This window comes from Pseudophryne corroboree, chromosome 12 (assembly GCF_028390025.1).
Source record: "Pseudophryne corroboree isolate aPseCor3 chromosome 12, aPseCor3.hap2, whole genome shotgun sequence".
In the NCBI taxonomy this organism is placed as follows: Eukaryota; Metazoa; Chordata; class Amphibia; order Anura; family Myobatrachidae; genus Pseudophryne; species Pseudophryne corroboree.
Window position 1 is genome coordinate 66,114,857 of NC_086455.1, and position 16,625 is coordinate 66,131,481.

General features: G+C 43.9%; 1 protein-coding gene across 5 annotated transcripts in view; it reads left to right on the top strand.

Moving 5' to 3' along the window:
• Nucleotides 1–3,208: 3,208 nt before the first annotated feature.
• LOC134980681 (tyrosinase-like) overlaps nucleotides 3,209–16,625 on the top strand; it is an 80,079-nt gene continuing 66,662 nt past the window's right edge. For 3 of the 5 annotated variants that reach the window (XM_063947602.1, XM_063947605.1, XM_063947606.1), the window contains exon 1: nucleotides 3,209–3,241. The gene's annotated coding sequence lies outside the window, so the exon portion shown is untranslated. The remainder of the gene's footprint in view (nucleotides 3,242–16,625) is intronic. The other 2 variants (XM_063947603.1, XM_063947604.1) reach the window with 2 other exon arrangements.

Sequence of the window (16,625 nt, forward strand, 5' to 3'; positions counted from 1 at the left end):
CCAAAACCAAAACCCAAGATTTTGGCCAGCGCACATTTCTAGTTATGAGGAGGTTTGAAAAAGCCTCACGGGATCCAGTCAGCATAACAGCATTTGGGATGCCAGCAGTCGGAATACCAAAATACCAATGTTGTAATCCCGACACTGGTCAGAATGCTGACTCTGGGATCCCGACATCGATCACAATGGCGGCGCTGCAATCCAGACTGTCGGCATCCCGAGCATAAGTATGCTGGGGCTGGTAAGGGTTAGGTTGCGGGAAGGGAAGGGGGGGTTAGGTTTAGGCACCAATGGGAAGGTTACGGTTAGGCTGCGGTGGAAGGTGGGGAGGTTGGGGTTAGGCTGTAGGGGGTGAGGGAGGGTTAGGGAGGTAGAAGGTTAGGGTTAGCATACTTACCTAATGTGTGTCAGGATCCTGTGTGTCGTGATGCTGCTGTCGGTATTCTGACCACCGGTATCCCAAGCGCCGACATCCCAATAGCATCCCAGCCTCACAGCTTACTGCTTCACATAAATGAAAGTAATGGAGGAGAGCTTCAAGGTAACAAGGTGTGACATGACAGAAGGAAGGAGAGTTAGGCTGTATTTATGTACAATATATGTTTGTAGAACATTATAACTAGAGATGTGCTCTGACCTCCGTCTTTTGGTTATGGTGTTGGCTCTGTATCTCCGTCATGTTTTGGATCTGTATGTGGTTTTGCCAAAACTGCCCTTGTGTGTTTTAGTTTTGGATCTGTATTTTCATCACAGAATTATAAAAACAGCTATAATCACATAATTTGGGCCTGTTTTATTAACCTTAATAACATTCATTTCCAGTCATATCCAGTCAATTTTGACCACCTCACAGCTCACAATACTGTTTTCATCCATTTTAAGCCAAAGGCTGCAGCAAGTTGGTTGGTTACTAACCGACAGAGCAGAGGCACAAACACATGGTGGTTTATAGCACATCTATGAAACATTGGCACAAAGCAGTGGCAGAAAAGAAAAGTGGTGTAAGATAGAATTGTCCTTTAGACCCCAGCGTATGATGGATATTAAAAAGACATCACATTTAACAAACCAAGCACTTGAGTGACAGGGAGTAACACTATTGTGGCTGAAGTGCTTGCTCTGTTTGGGCCCCCACAAATTTTTTTTGGGAAGGACTACCTCTGATCACTAATGAGGAGGTTGATATTGAGGGTGTTAATTATATTATAATCTTGTACAATATATTCCATGAACTCGCCACACATGATAACATGGAGGAGTTGCCTAGATAGCTAACATCCCTACCTCTACTAACTTGGGCCTCACAAATGAAGCAGATACCTTCACAAACATTGTCAGGATTTGGATAAAAATAATCCCACACCCAAGAGGTGGCTTTTTTGGTCTTATGCCCAGGCATCATAATGGTTTTCTTTTAATCAAAGGGAAAGAACTTTAACCACCGGTGGCTGACTTACACAAACAACATCATCATCAACATCCTCAGTGTCAGATAGTAGTACACACACATCCCCCTCATCCTGTTCCACTTCCACACACAAACCCTCAATTTCTATTATGCCCTCATTATCATCATCTTTAGTTGTACTGCTCCCCACATGTGCAGATGGAGCAGAAATGGTGGAAGGAGGTGAAAGAGACTTCTCTATGGGGACAGTGGGAGAAAAGTCAGACTCACACATAGCTGATGTGGACATCCCTAAACGTTCCTCAGCAATGTGTGATGGTTCTGAATGCGCAGTTTATCTTATTGCCTTGGTGTTTTTTAATGTTTTTACACCTCTTCTAGACTCTAGACGGGGTGAAAAGTTCTTGAGTCACAAATAATAATCTAATTCTGCAGTTTACTTTCACTAACAGTGTCACACAATACCTGTATGAGTCAAAAATAATAATATATGCTGCGGTTTCCTTTCACCTACAGTGTCACACAATATGTGTTAGAGTCAGAAATAATAATATATTGCTGTGGTTTCCTTTCACCAACAGCATCACACAATATGTGTATGAGTCAGACATAATAATCTATCGCTGCGGTTTACTTTAACCTACAGTATCATAATACGTTTATGACTACACTGCAGTCTGACTGCCAGTTTCACCGAAAAATAATAGTATAGTACCCTGGGTTTAGCACCAAAAAAATAATAATGATGATATATTTAGCTGTTATTTTGTTTAAACTGGTGCACAAGAGCACCCTTAGATTTTTAGAACACCCCTAGATTGACAGAGCAGCCCCTTGATGGAGTGACATTGCACCCCTTTATGTACAACAAAGCATTGACCACCTACAGTGTCACAATACATGTTTGACTACACTGCGGTCTGACCGGCAGTGTCACAGAAAAATATTAGTATAGTACACTGGGGTTTAGTACTAAAATAATAATAATATTTTTTTAAATTATATATTTAGGTTTTTTTTTTTTTTTTGGTTTAAACTGCTGCAGAAGAGCAACTCTAGAATGACAGATCACCACTAGATTGACAGAGCCCTAGATTGACAGAGGACCCCTAGATTGACAGAGCACCGATAGATTGACAAAGCACCTTTTTATGTAAGGACAAAGAACCCCTGGAGGACACAGCAGCACACCTTGATGGACAACACGGACACAGCACAGACACGTCCATTCAATACAACCGCCACAGCCGGAGTGAAATGGCGTGGATCACTGGGGACCTTTATGTAATACAAAACCCCCGAGGATCCGACAGCAACAGAATGACGTTTTGCCTTGTTATGGTATTTGAGTCAGGCAGGAAATCTGGTTCCTGGTGGATTTGGTTCCCGGAGAACCAGACCCATTCATCTGTAATTATAACCTGTTATTTCTAATATGAGGCTGGTTACCAAAGAAACAGATGAATGTGTGTATAAAGAGCCAGTTTTCGTGGATATACGGTTCATTTTAGGTGATCATAAGGTCACATTTGAGGAAAACACTGAAGGAAGCTGGATACATGTGAAACAAGATATCAGGAAATGAGACCTAGATAAACTACAAAACAATTAATTAATAAAAACAATTGTAAAAACTGATGACTTATATCCTATGGCTTTGGGTTTTTCATTAAAAATACCACGAAAATAGTTGGAGCGGAAACCCCCGTTCTAGCTGCCGTGGGAACTGTCCCATACAGTGATTGGGGAGGCCACACCCAGATAGATGGATATATATGAGACAGAAATCAAATAAGTGAAATCAGAAAGAGGAGGAAAGTCAGTGAAGGACAGGTGAGTATAATGACAGACATGTAGATTTGTGTTTTATTGTATTATTGGCGATTTGTCTAACTTATGACTTGTATATAATATGGAAACATTTATTTCAGCCATAGATATATTGTGTAATATTTATTAGTACTTTGTTTTTTTCATTCTGTCATTTTAATTTATTGAGCATCAATCATACAATCCCATGCTGTACAGAGATTACAATAATTCATCAGAATTTTCGATGCCAATTCCACACAGCAGGGCCGGCTCTAGGCATGTTCGAATAGAGCGGCCGCGCAGGGCACCACCCTTAATGGGCGCCGCGCTGGCGCCGCCATATTCGATGCTGGAGCCGGCCCTGTGTGTGCAGCATAGCATTGGCCGTCCCGCCGTGTGTGTGCTATGCGCGCTGCGCGGCGCCGGTGTCTAATGTCAGATGCCGGCGCCGCGCAACGTGCATAGCGCACGCAAGTGGCCGCCCGCCCGCACGACCGCCCGGACCCAGACCCGGACCCGGACCCAGACCCAGGCTCACTCGCCCGGCCGCCTGCCAGCACTCCCGCACTCGGACAGGCGGACACCAGTACTCCTCTCCATCGCCGCAGGTATTTTGGGGGGGGATCCGCACTGTGGGGGCATTTCTGGCACACAGGGGGCATTTTTGGCTCTGTGGGGGGCATTTCTGTCACTGTGGGGGCATTTCTGGCACTGTGGGGGCATTTATCTGGCACTGTGGGGGCATTTCTGGCACTGGGGGCATTTATCTGGCACTGTGGGGGCATTTCTGGCACTGTGGGGGCATTTATCTGGCACTGTGGGGGCATTTTTGGCTCTGTGGGGGCATTTCTGGCTCTGTGGGGGGCATATCTGGCACTGTGGGGGCATATCTGGCACTGTGGGGGCATTTATCTGGCACTGTGGGGGCATTTATCTGGCTCTGTGGGGGCATTTATCTGGCTCTGTGGGGGCATTTATCTGGCTCTGTGGGGGCATTTATCTGGCACTGTGGGGGCATATCTGGCACTGTGGGGGCATTTATCTGGAACTGTGGGGGCATTTATCTGGCACTGTGGGGGCATTTATCTGGCTCTGTGGGGGCATTTATCTGGCTCTGTGGGGGCATTTATCTGGCACTGTGGGGGCATTTATCTTGCACTGTGGGGGCATTTATCTGGCACTGTGGGGGCATTTATCTGGCTCTGTGGGGGCATATCTGGCACTGTGGGGGCATATCTGGCACTGTGGGGGCATTTATGTATCAGGCACTGTGGGGGCATTTATGTATCAGGCACCGTGGGGGCATTTATGTATCAGGCACCGTGGGGGCATTTATGTATCAGGCACCGTGGGGGCATTTATGTATCTGGCACCGTGGGGGCATTTATGTATCTGGCACCGTGGGGGCATTTCTTGCACTGTGGGGGCATATCTTGCACTGTGAGGGCATTAATGTATCTGGCACTGTGGGGGCATATCTGCACTGTGGGGGCATTTATCCATCTGGAACTGTGTGTCCATTTATGTAGCTGGCACTGCTGGGGGGCATGTCACCTGTAGCTGGCACTGCTGGGGGGCATGTCATGTGTAGCTGGCACTGCTAGGGGGCATATCATGTAGTGTTCCCGCTAGGCGTCTGTGGCTGGGCAGTGTGTCTCAGTGCTCTACCTGGCGCAATGTGTCTAACGTGCTCTTATAGGAGGTTCTACCTGGTGCAATGTGTATTAGCTGCACTACTGTGTGGTGTAATGTGAATTGCCACTATAATGTGGCTACGCACCTTCCCCACGAAGTAACTCCCCTAAATTTTTGCTGCGCGCCTTCGGCGCGCACTGTCCATGCTTTAGCGTGTGGAAATGGGAACAACAAGCATTACAATATGTACATCATTTTGCCCACCTAACTTAAAAATGTGCCCTCCCTGTGATCAGCAACCTGCCCTAAAAAGTGAACACTATCATGTGTAGCTGGCACTGCTGGGAGTCATGTCACGTGTAGCTGGCACTGCTGGAGGGCATGTCATGTGTAGCTGGCACTGCTGGAGGGCATGTCATGTGTAGCTGGCACTGCTGGGGGGGGCGAGGCCACGCCCACTTTTTCAGGAGGACACACCCACTTTTCCAGAAACACGCGCGCCTTAGGCGCGCGCATGGGTGGGGGGGGGGGATTTTAAATTTTCTCGCTCAGGGTGCTAGTAGGCCTGGAGCCGGCCCTGCCACACAGATAGGGTCCTGGCTATAACTGAACCCATGGTGTCAGCTCTGTGAGACAGCAATTCTAACCACTGTGCCAACATACTGCCCATTTGAACTTACATTGTAATTTCTAAATGATAGTTCTATGCAGTCTTGGACTGGCCCACAGGGGTACAGGGGAAACCACTGCTTGGGGGCCCAACTCCTGCTCTAAGGATCAGGTTCCAGACTGCACTTGAATTATACATTATACATATGTTACCTTATACAGGACTATGGCGTATTTTCTATAGTGCATTGCTGTTATTAATCTGGTACATTATCATGCATGCAGCAGCTGAATTTACTGTATATATTTATGAAGGGGCCCAGGCATTGCACTCTCTAATGGTTAGTCAAACCAATGAGGAAGCAGGCCACACCCCCTCAGCAGACTGGCCACACTCCTAACATGGGCCCCTACCACTGCAATTCCCCTTGTGGACCCTGCATGCCCCAGTCCGACACTGGTTCTATGTGTGAAGTTGCAAATTAGAGAAAGGCAGAGTTGTGAGACATTCCGCTCAAGACCTCTCCTCATCCTAGTAGCTAACCCAAAGGTTATTTTTGTTATAAATACTCAAGGAGATTTAGAATGGTTGATAACCAAATTCCTTTGTGATTTATATGATTTGTCATATGGGGTCCCAGTGGAACGAGGGTTGGTGGTGCTCCCCAGGGTCAGAGATAATGTCAAATATTGGATGGAGAAAAAGAAGACTCTCTTTTGGGGTCACTCTTAAATATGTTACAAAGATCTAGGACCTTCAGTGTCAGAAATTTAAAAACATTATTAAAATTGAACATTTATTTGGTATGTACTAAAAGTAGCACTGGGGGCTAAGATATTGGGAAAAAAGACAAACATAAACATACATATAACAAAAATTTGCTAAAAAGCAAGATAACAATTCTTAGGCATGAAAATGTTCCTTGACTGTTAGATAAACTTATATTCAAAATGTAACCATAATTGGTAATATTTATCAATTTTCCATAAGTTTATTGAGAAAACTTTAGGACCCAAAATTGTATATGAATAAGTCCTATAATTGCTTCTCAATGCTCAAAAGGTATATATGTGGAATCAGTATGGAATCCCGACAGTCAGGATCCCGGCGGTGATAAGATAGACACCGGAATCCCGACAGGTGCTCTAACCATGCTTTGGGCCTGGTGGTGAGCTTTGCTTGCCACACCAATTTATTCCCCCTCGGGGGTGGCGTGGACCCAGTGGCAAATGCAGGATTTGCATGGGGGGGTTTCCAGAACTGGGTGGAGCCAAGCACGGGGGTGGGGACTGAGGTGACCCGGTATATGATGGGTCCGTAAAACTAGTGTGTCTGTGTGTGTGTGTGTATATATATATATATATATATATATCTATCTACACACATATATATATACCGTATATACACCTCTCTCTCTCTCTCTCTCTCTCTCTCTCTCTATATATATATATATATGTACACATATACATAGCATATTAACCATGCATATATATACAGTACACATATATATACACACACATGTATATATATCATATGTGTGTGTGTTTATATGTATGTATATACATGGGTATATATGTATGCACATGGATATATATGTACTATAATTAAAATAAAGTAAACTTTTATTAAGCACTTATAAGTACCACCAGGAAGACAGCAGGCATAATAATAGTCATGCAGAAAAAAAAACTAAAAAAATAATGTTTTTTTCTTTTAGTGAGGGGGGGGGGGGGGGGGGGGGTTCTGGGTGCGCCACTGGGACCAGCCCCAAAGTGGGGATTCCAGGCCCCGGTCGGGATTCCAACTACCGGGTTTCCCTTGGCTGTCTGGATTCCGGCATTGGTATTCTGACCGCCGGGATCACGACAGCCTGGAAACTAACTGCTTCCCGTCATACATGCTCTGACGAGGACAGCAGAAAAGCTTTCTATCCTTTCTTCCTTCCAGCAGATCCCCAGCTACACTCTCATCTACCGTCTGCTGTTTCACTTTGGCCGGCCAATATATCATGACGGTGAGAAAGTAGAAGTAGCAGGAAATGCTGGCCTGCTCTTCATGAACTACTTGAACTCATTTAAATCTTGGCAATATCTATATATGTGTGCTTTGAATATATTTCACAACTTGAGGTTATTAAGCAGGTTCATGATATAAGCATTGTTATTCAGTTGGATATAAAAGGGGACACGAATTCCTTACACATCGATGCATGTTTGCTACACTGTGATCTTGTATCTCAATCTCGGGTACGTTACTCACAGGAGCGCCTCTTCCTAAATAATAGAATCACATTCTCTCTAGCGTGAGTGTTAAGAAATAACTTTATTTAGAAACCTACAGCCTATACGATGAATACAATTATTTAAGGTCTGGATGACTTGCTCTTATTTTGACTTATGGTACTTAATATAAATTACTGACCAATATGTGCCACCATTTATTCATTTATATATTTGAACACAACTGATGTATCGCAAACAAATAAGGAAAAAGCACCTGTGTGTGTGTATATATCTATACATATGCTCACAAATATACCCAGGGCTGTTTGTAGCCAATCTGGCTCCCAGTGCAAGATTTCAAAATGCGCCCCCCCCCCCCATTGACATAAAAAAAATGCGCCCCCTTCCCCCATAGCTATTAAAAGAAAAATCATGCGCGCGCCGGAGATGCGTGCGCTCCTGGCTAGGGGGCGTGGCCTTTTCAAATGGGCGTGGCCTCATCTGATATCATCACGGCCACCACAGGGGAAAAAAAATAAAATAAAAATCAGAAGTCCCCATTTTACACAGTACGGCAGGCAAGAGTCCCCATTTTACACATTACGCATGCAAGACTCCCCATTTTACACAATGCGGCAGGCAATAGTCCCCATTTTACACAGTGCGGCAGGCAAGTGTCCCCATTTTACTCAGTACGGCAGGCAAGTGTCCCCCATTATGGCAGGCAAGTGTCCCCATTTTACTAAGTACGGCAGGCAAGTGTCCCCATTTTACTCAGTACGGCAGGCAAGTGTCCCCATTTTACTCAGTACGGCAGGCAAGTGTCCCCATTTTACATAGTACATCAGGCAAGTGTCCCCATTTTACATAGTACATCAGGCAAGTGTCCCCATTTTACGCAGTACGGCAGGCAGGTGTCCCCATTTTACACAGTACAGCAGGCAAGTGTCCCCATTTTACACAGCATGGCAGGCAAGTGTCCCATTATGGCAGGCAAGTGTCCCCATTTTACTCAGTACGGCAGGCAAGAGTCCCCATTTTACTCAGTACGGCAGGCAAGTGTCCCCATTATGGCAGGCAAGTGTCCCCATTTTACTCAGTACAGCAGGCAAGTGTCCCCATTTTACACAGTACGCAGGCAGGTGTCCCCATTATGGCAGGCAAGTGTCCTCATTTTACTCAGTACGGCAGGCAAGTGTCCCCATTTTACTCAGTACAGCAGGCAAGTGTCCCCATTATGGCAGGCAAGTGTCCCCATTTTACTCAGTACGGCAGGCAAGTGTCAAGTGGGGGGGAAGGTAGGAAGGGAGAAGGAGGGAGGGGCGAGACTACTTGCCCATGAACAGCAATCAGGATCTTCCCGCTCTTCGCGCCGGCCGCCTCCTTGGCTCCTTCCAGCTTGTCTGCTCCTCCTCCCTCTTCCTGAGTACTCCTGCTCGGGGGGCGGGGTTTCACGGAATGACGCGATTGCGTCATGACGTCACGACGCAACCACATCATTCCGTGATTTATCCATTTCAAATTCTGGGTCCTGAAGTTTGATCTTATGGAAAATTGATAAATATTACCAATTATAGTTAAATTTTGAATGTAAGTTTATCTAACAGTCAGGGCACATTTTCACTGCCTAAGAATTGTTTTCTTGATTTTTAGCAAATTTTAATTATACTCTATGTATGTCTATGTTTGTCTTTTTTTCCCAATATCATCGCTCCCAATGTTACTTTTAGTACATACCTAATAAATGTTTAATTTTAATGTTTGGAAATTTCTGGCACTGATGGTCCTAAATCTTTGTAACATATTTAAGAGTCATCCCAAAAAAGAGTCTTCTTTCTCTCCATCCAATATATAAAGCTGCAGATTAGGGAAGGCTGTCCAGAGCTGGATGGCAGAAACTCAAGGCTCGTACACACTGGTCGGTATATCAACCGTTCTCTTGAACGGCCGATATATCGCGGGAGCGTCGGCCAGTGTGTACGGCCGATATGTCTGTGAACTCCGTCGTTCACAGACGTATCGTGTCGGCCGTGCAGCACAGCCGACGGCCAATATATCTACCGATATATTGGCGCGTCGCTGTGTGTACGGGGCGGTCGGCCGACCGCCCGTACACATGCTGCGGCGGCCAGCGGTGATTGACAGCTGAACTGGGTGGGCGTGTGTACACGCCCGCCCAGTTCATGACATCAGTCCCCGACGGATCGGGCAGTGTGTATGCTGAACACACTGCCCGATCCGTCCATAGATATATCTGCAGATCAATTGATCTGCAGATATATCTACTAGTGTGTACCCACCTTAATTCACAAAGTCAATGAGCCGCTCAATATAAAGCTGTTCAGTGTGGAATATTTTGTTGTCATTCATCATGCTGTGATGACTTAAGGAATGACGACATAGGGGGTAATTCTGAGTTGATCGCAGCAGGAACTTTGTTAGCAGTTGGGCAAAACCATGGGGGTGATTCCGAGTTGTTCGCTCGCTACAGATTTTAGCAGTATTGTACACGCTAAGCCGCCGCCCTCTGGGAGTGTATCTTAGCTTAGCAGAATTGCGAACGAAAGATTAGCAGAATTGCGAATAGAAAATTCTTAGCAGTTTCTGAGTAGCTCGACACTTACTCCTACACTGCGATCAGCTCAGCCTGTTTCGTTCCTGGTTTGACGTCACAAACACGCCCTGCGTTCGGATAGCCACTCCCCCGTTTCTCCAGACACTCCCACGTTTTATCCTGGCACGCCTGCGTTTTTCCGCACACTCCCAGAAAACGGTCAGTTTCCGCCCAGAAACACCCACTTCCTGTTAATCACACTCCGATCACTTCAACAATGAAAATTCTTCATTCTGCCGTGAGTAAATCTACTAAGTATTGAGCTAAAATACTTAGCGCATGCGCACTGCGTACAATGCGCATGCGCATTTTCGCATTAATCGCTCCGTTGCGATAATCGGCAACGAGCGAACAACTCGGAATCACCCCCCATGTGCACTGCAGGGGAGGCAGATGTAACATGTGCAGAGAGAGTTAGATTTGGGTGTAAAAATAAAGCAGCCAGTATTTACCCTGCACAGAAACAAAATAACCAACCCAAATCTAACTCTCTCTGCAAATGTTATATCTGCCTCCCCTGCAGTGCACATGGTTTTGCCCAACTGCTAAAAAATTTCCTGCTGCGATTAACTTGGAATTACCCCCATGGTCCTAATGCAAATATGAATGGCATGTTGACATTGCACACATCGACATTCATCATGCCATCACTTATGAATTAATGACATGAATGGGATGTAGACACTGCTTCTCTGACAGTGTAGTGGTGACTTACTGTTGGTATAGTGCGATGGATCGATACCATAGGTGTGCAGTGGGGAGCCTTAGATAAAGTATTACCTCAGGAGTTACCTTGTATACAGACAGAACGAGACTTGAGATGTATATCTCCTTTATATAGTACTGAAATAGCAGGATCAATACAACAGGTTTCAGTATCATCAGCTTATCTCCTTCTCCCTCAGAGACTCTTCTAGAATAACACATGTGAGGTAAAACAAACAAGTACATAACATATGCAACAGACAAACACTACATCTCTGTAACTATACAGCGCCATCTGCTGCCCCTGTACGGTAACTACATGCATTTAAACAAAACCATAGTCTGTTGTCCATATTTCAACACCCCTTCTCAACAGACTGGGTTTCTTCAGTTAGACCCATCTTTGACGTAAGTCTCCAATGTCTCTCTCTGGTAAGAGGCTTAGTCATGATATCAGCTGTCATATCTTCTGTTGGGCAATAGTTCAACTCTATAAGACCTTGTTCCTGTAGATCCCTCAGGAAGTGATGCTTGACATCAATGTGCTTGGTTCTTGGGTTCACTCTTTCTGTTTGCGCTAATGCAAGGCATCCTTGATTATCCTCATATATCTTGATAGGTTCTTCTTGAGTCATTCCTAGGTCTGATAGTAGTTGCATTAACCATACCACTTCTTGACTTGCGTGAGCTGCTGCAATATATTCAGCTTCTGTAGAAGATAGTGCTACGGTAGACTGCTTCTTGCTTGTCCAGCTGATTAATCCTTCTCCAATAGAGAATAGATATCCACTTGTGGATTTTCTGTCACTTGTGTCTCCAGCCCAATCTGCGTCAACGTATCCTGTTAACTTGTGACTTGTGTTTGCTGAGAGCTTAAGCTTCTTGTTAATCGTTCCCTTTAAGTAACGAATTACTCTCTTAACTGCATTCCAATCCATCTTGGTTGGTTTAGAGACTTTTCTGCTTAAAATCCCGACTGCTGTGGAGATATCTGGTCTGGTGACGGTTGCAATGTATAGCAATTTTCCTATAGCTTTTCTGTATAGATGGTTATCCTCTAACAGGTTGCTCTGATCATTTGGTTCCTTTTCATAACTTGTCTCCATAGGAGTGCTTGCTGTCTTTGCATCTTGCATACCAAATTCCTCAATGGTTTCCTGAATTTTGTATTTCTGACTTAGTGTGAATGTTCCATCACCTTCTCTTGAGATTTGCATTCCCAAGTAATGCGTTATGTGGCCGAGGTCTTTTGTTTCAAACTGACGGTTTAGTTCTTGTAACAATTCAACTTCGTCCCCTTCTTGTTCGAAACAAACTAGCAAATCGTCCACGTAAATTAATACATAGAACCATCTTTCCTCTATCAACTTTGTATAGAGACATGGGTCTGCTTTGCTTCTGATGAATCCCTTTTCTGTCAGAACTCCATTTATCTTTGTATTCCATGCTCTTGCTGCTTGTTTAAGACCATATATACTCTTGTTCAGTTTACATACGTGATCTGGGTTCTGAGAATCCACGAAGCCTGGTGGTTGTTCCATGTATATATCTTCCTTTAGTTCACCATGTAGGAAAGCCGTCTTTACATCGAAATGTTTCACTTTCATACCCTTTATGGCTGCTGTTAGGAGTAAGGTTCTAATGGTAGTGTGCTTCACAACTGGAGCAAACGTTTCATCATAATCTTCTCCAAATTTCTGTGAATATCCTTTAGCAACAAGTCTTGCCTTGTATCTTTCTATTTTTCCTTCAGAATCATACTTGACCTTAAACGTCCATTTACATCCTATGGCCTTTTTGTCTAATGGTAGTCTGGTCAATGTCCATGTCTGATTGTCTTCCATTGATTCCATTTCTTCTTTTGCGGCTCCTAGCCATTTCTGTGCTTCTCTTTCAGAAAAATTTGCAATTTCTTCCCATGATGCCGGTTCTTGTATGTTAATGGCTTTTGCTTTGTAAGATAAACGTGTAGGTGCTTTTCCCTTATTTTCTCTTGAAGAGCGTCTCACACCCTCGGATGCACTCTCATGAGTGTCGCTGGTATTTGTCTTGTGTTGTACTTCAACTTCTTGAATGATCTCTACTTCATCTGTTTCTTTGAATTTGGTGCTTTCTTCTTCTTCAGTAGAGTCTACTGGAGTTATGACATCATCTCGTGTTTCTTCTATGAATGTCACACTGTTGCTTATAACTACTTTTTCAGTTCTTGGATTTAAGATTCTGTAGCCTTTTGAATGTTCACTATAGCCGACTAGAACTCCCTCTTCTGCTCGGTTCTGCAACTTGCTTCGTTTTTCAGCAGGAATGTAAACGAAGGCTCTGCATCCAAAAACTCTAATGTGCTTTAAGCTGGGTTTCTTACCGTGCCACAGCTCATATGGTGTCTTCCTTACTGCTTTGGAAAGTAGTCTGTTTTGAAGATAGGTGGCTGTTGCTGCTGCTTCACCCCAATATTTATCAGGTAGTCCTGAATCTGTAAGCATGCACCTTATCATTTCTGTTAGTGATCTGTTTTTCCTCTCAGATACGCCATTTTGCTCTGGTGTATATGGTACTGTCTTCTGATGCTCAATACCGAGTCCTCTTAAGTACCGTTCTATTTTCTGTCCTGTGAACTCGCCTCCATTGTCGCTGCGAAGAGTTAGCATATTCCTCTTGAACCTGTTTCTGGTCATGTTCACATAGTCTTGCAGCTTTTCAAAGACTTCATCTTTACTTTTTATTAGATAAGTGACTGTGAACCTGGAGTAGTCATCAATGAATGTCAGCATATACCTTTTGTCTCCTACGGTTCGCGTTTTCATAGGTCCGCATACATCACTATGTACCAGGTCTAGTGGTCTGGAAGCTCTGTTTTCACTTTTCTTGGGAATTGTTATTCTCGTTGCTTTCGCTTTTATGCAACATTGGCACTTCATCATTTCTGAACAGTCTGACACTTTGAGATCCCTGGCTAGGTCTCTCTTCTGCATTTCCTTTATGCAATCTGGGTGTCTGTGTCCTAATCTTCTATGCCACTTGTGAATACAGTCAGCGTGTTTCTGTGTACTCAGCTTTGCCTGCTGTGCTGCAATATCCAGACAGTATAAATGTTCTTTTATTCTGGCTGTAGCTAGTGTTTCTCTTCCGTTTTGGATAAAACACTTATTATTCTGAAACTTTACAGTAAGTCCTTTTTCTACTAGATTCTTTACTGATAGCAGTGCTCCCTCAAGCTTGGGAACATATAGCACATCTGTTACGGGTATTTCTGTATAGCTGCCATTACCCTTGGAACATAGGAATTTACCATTCCCTTTCCCTTCTGCAATGATATTTGTTCCATCTGCTAGGTAGATTGTTTCTTTATGGTTCAAATCAAGTTCAGTAAAGAAGTCCTTGTTATTTGTCATATGACTAGTCGCTCCTGAGTCTACATACCACTTTTCTGATAATTGGGTTACTGTCGCTTTAAATGTTCCATTCCAATTGTGTGCTCCTGTATCTGTAAGTGTGGCTTTGGCTCTTTGTTTGTGTAATCTTTCTGGTGGTTTGTGCTGCTCTGTCTTCCATATGGTGCAATCTTTTTTCAGGTGACCCACTTTCTTGCATCTGAAACATGCTCTTGTTTCCCTGGTGTGTGGCTTAGTGTCCGCCATTTTAAGTGCTTTCTCTGTGTCACTTTCAGTATTGCACTCTGTAAGCTCCTTTCTGCGTTGATACTCCTCTATGAGCCTGTTCTTCACAAAGTCTAGTGTGATTTCTGCTTCAGGTCTCATTTCTAGTGCGTTTATTAGTGCACTGTATGTATCTGGTAAACTGCAAAGGATGATAGCTACTATGTGGTTGCTTTTGATTTCTTCTCCCATTGACCTGAGCTGTATGGTTATCTCTAGTAGTGCACTGATGTGTTCTTGCATTGTCTTGCCTTTATTAAATCTCATTTGATATAACTTTCTTAATAGGAATAGTTTGCTGTTCAAACTTGCTCCTTCATGCACTCTCTGCAAAGCACACCACATGCCTTTAGCTGTACTCTCTTGTCTTATGTGTATAAGCTGTTCATCTTCCACCAGTAAACTTATAGTGGCTCTTGCCTGTCTGTCCTTCTTAATCCACTGCTGATCCTCTCCTTCAGGTCTGTCTGCATTTATAACATCCCATAAATCATCTCTGGTTAATAGCATTTCTACTTTAAACTTCCATGTCTGGTAGTTCTCATTAGAAAGCTTGCTTGCAGCTAGTCTGAGATCTGTGTAATTTGCCATAACCCTTCCTTGTATAGATCTCTCTATTCTTCTGTGGTATTAAACTTGTTTTACTCACAGTTTTCTTTCCAAGGTTCTCCTGGGTTGTTTCTTGTGCGTTACACAGTCTGCTGTCTGCGCCTGCTGGGACTTGCAGTGCGACTCGTGATCTGGATGCTGCTTGGGATGCACTCCTGAAAACTTTATCTTGTACAGACTCCAGTCTGGGCCCATAACCTGTTGGTATAGTGCGATGGATCGATACCATAGGTGTGCAGTGGGGAGCCTTAGATAAAGTATTACCTCAGGAGTTACCTTGTATACAGACAGAACGAGACTTGAGATGTATATCTCCTTTATATAGTACTGAAATAGCAGGATCAATACAACAGGTTTCAGTATCATCAGCTTATCTCCTTCTCCCTCAGAGACTCTTCTAGAATAACACATGTGAGGTAAAACAAACAAGTACATAACATATGCAACAGACAAACACTACATCTCTGTAACTATACAGCGCCATCTGCTGCCCCTGTACGGTAACTACATGCATTTAAACAAAACCATAGTCTGTTGTCCATATTTCAACACTTACCTGGTACAATGGATACAGCAGCTCCTGTAGTGTCTTCTGGGCTAAGTGTATGCATGGGTTTGTGAGGGGAGGCACCTGGTGAACCTTGTTTCACCGCTATTTTATTTTTTCTTGCTTTCCATTTTTGTTTACCTATGGACATATATGTCATGGGGAGATGTACTGAGCAGTGAAAAGAGTGGAAAAGTGACCCAGTGGAAAAGTTGCCCATGGCAACCAATCAGCTGCTCTGTATAATTTTCTAGTATGCAAATTATAAATATTACTTCAATGCTGATTGGTTGCCATGGGCAACTTCTCCACTGTCTCACTTCCCCACACTTTTTACTGCTTAGTGCATCTCCCGTGGACTCTCTATAACATTACTGACAATCAGTAACTGTACTATTATGTTGAATTACAGTTACTGAGGGTTATTTACTAACATTGGTTCTGAATCAGAGTTGTACCCTATTGTCGATGTTCACACAAGTGAGCGATTATCAGCAGACTATGCATGTGCTGCGCTCACATTGCGTATGTGTCAAGGTGCCACTGTAATTCTGCTCGCAATGAGGATTTTATCCCAAAGTGACTGACAGGAAGTGACTTTTTGAAAATGTGTTAAGCACCAGTCGCACACCCATAATTACGACCCTGGTTACTGAAATAGCATCTTGGTGTACAAGTTGCACTGAAACATAGCAATGTATCTTCTGCCAGTTTGACTATAATAAATAGGAACCAGGTTGTTGTGTTAAGTGCAAATTGCAAATCACAAGTCACCATCAGTTCTCAGCCCCAGACTGTGAAAGGTGA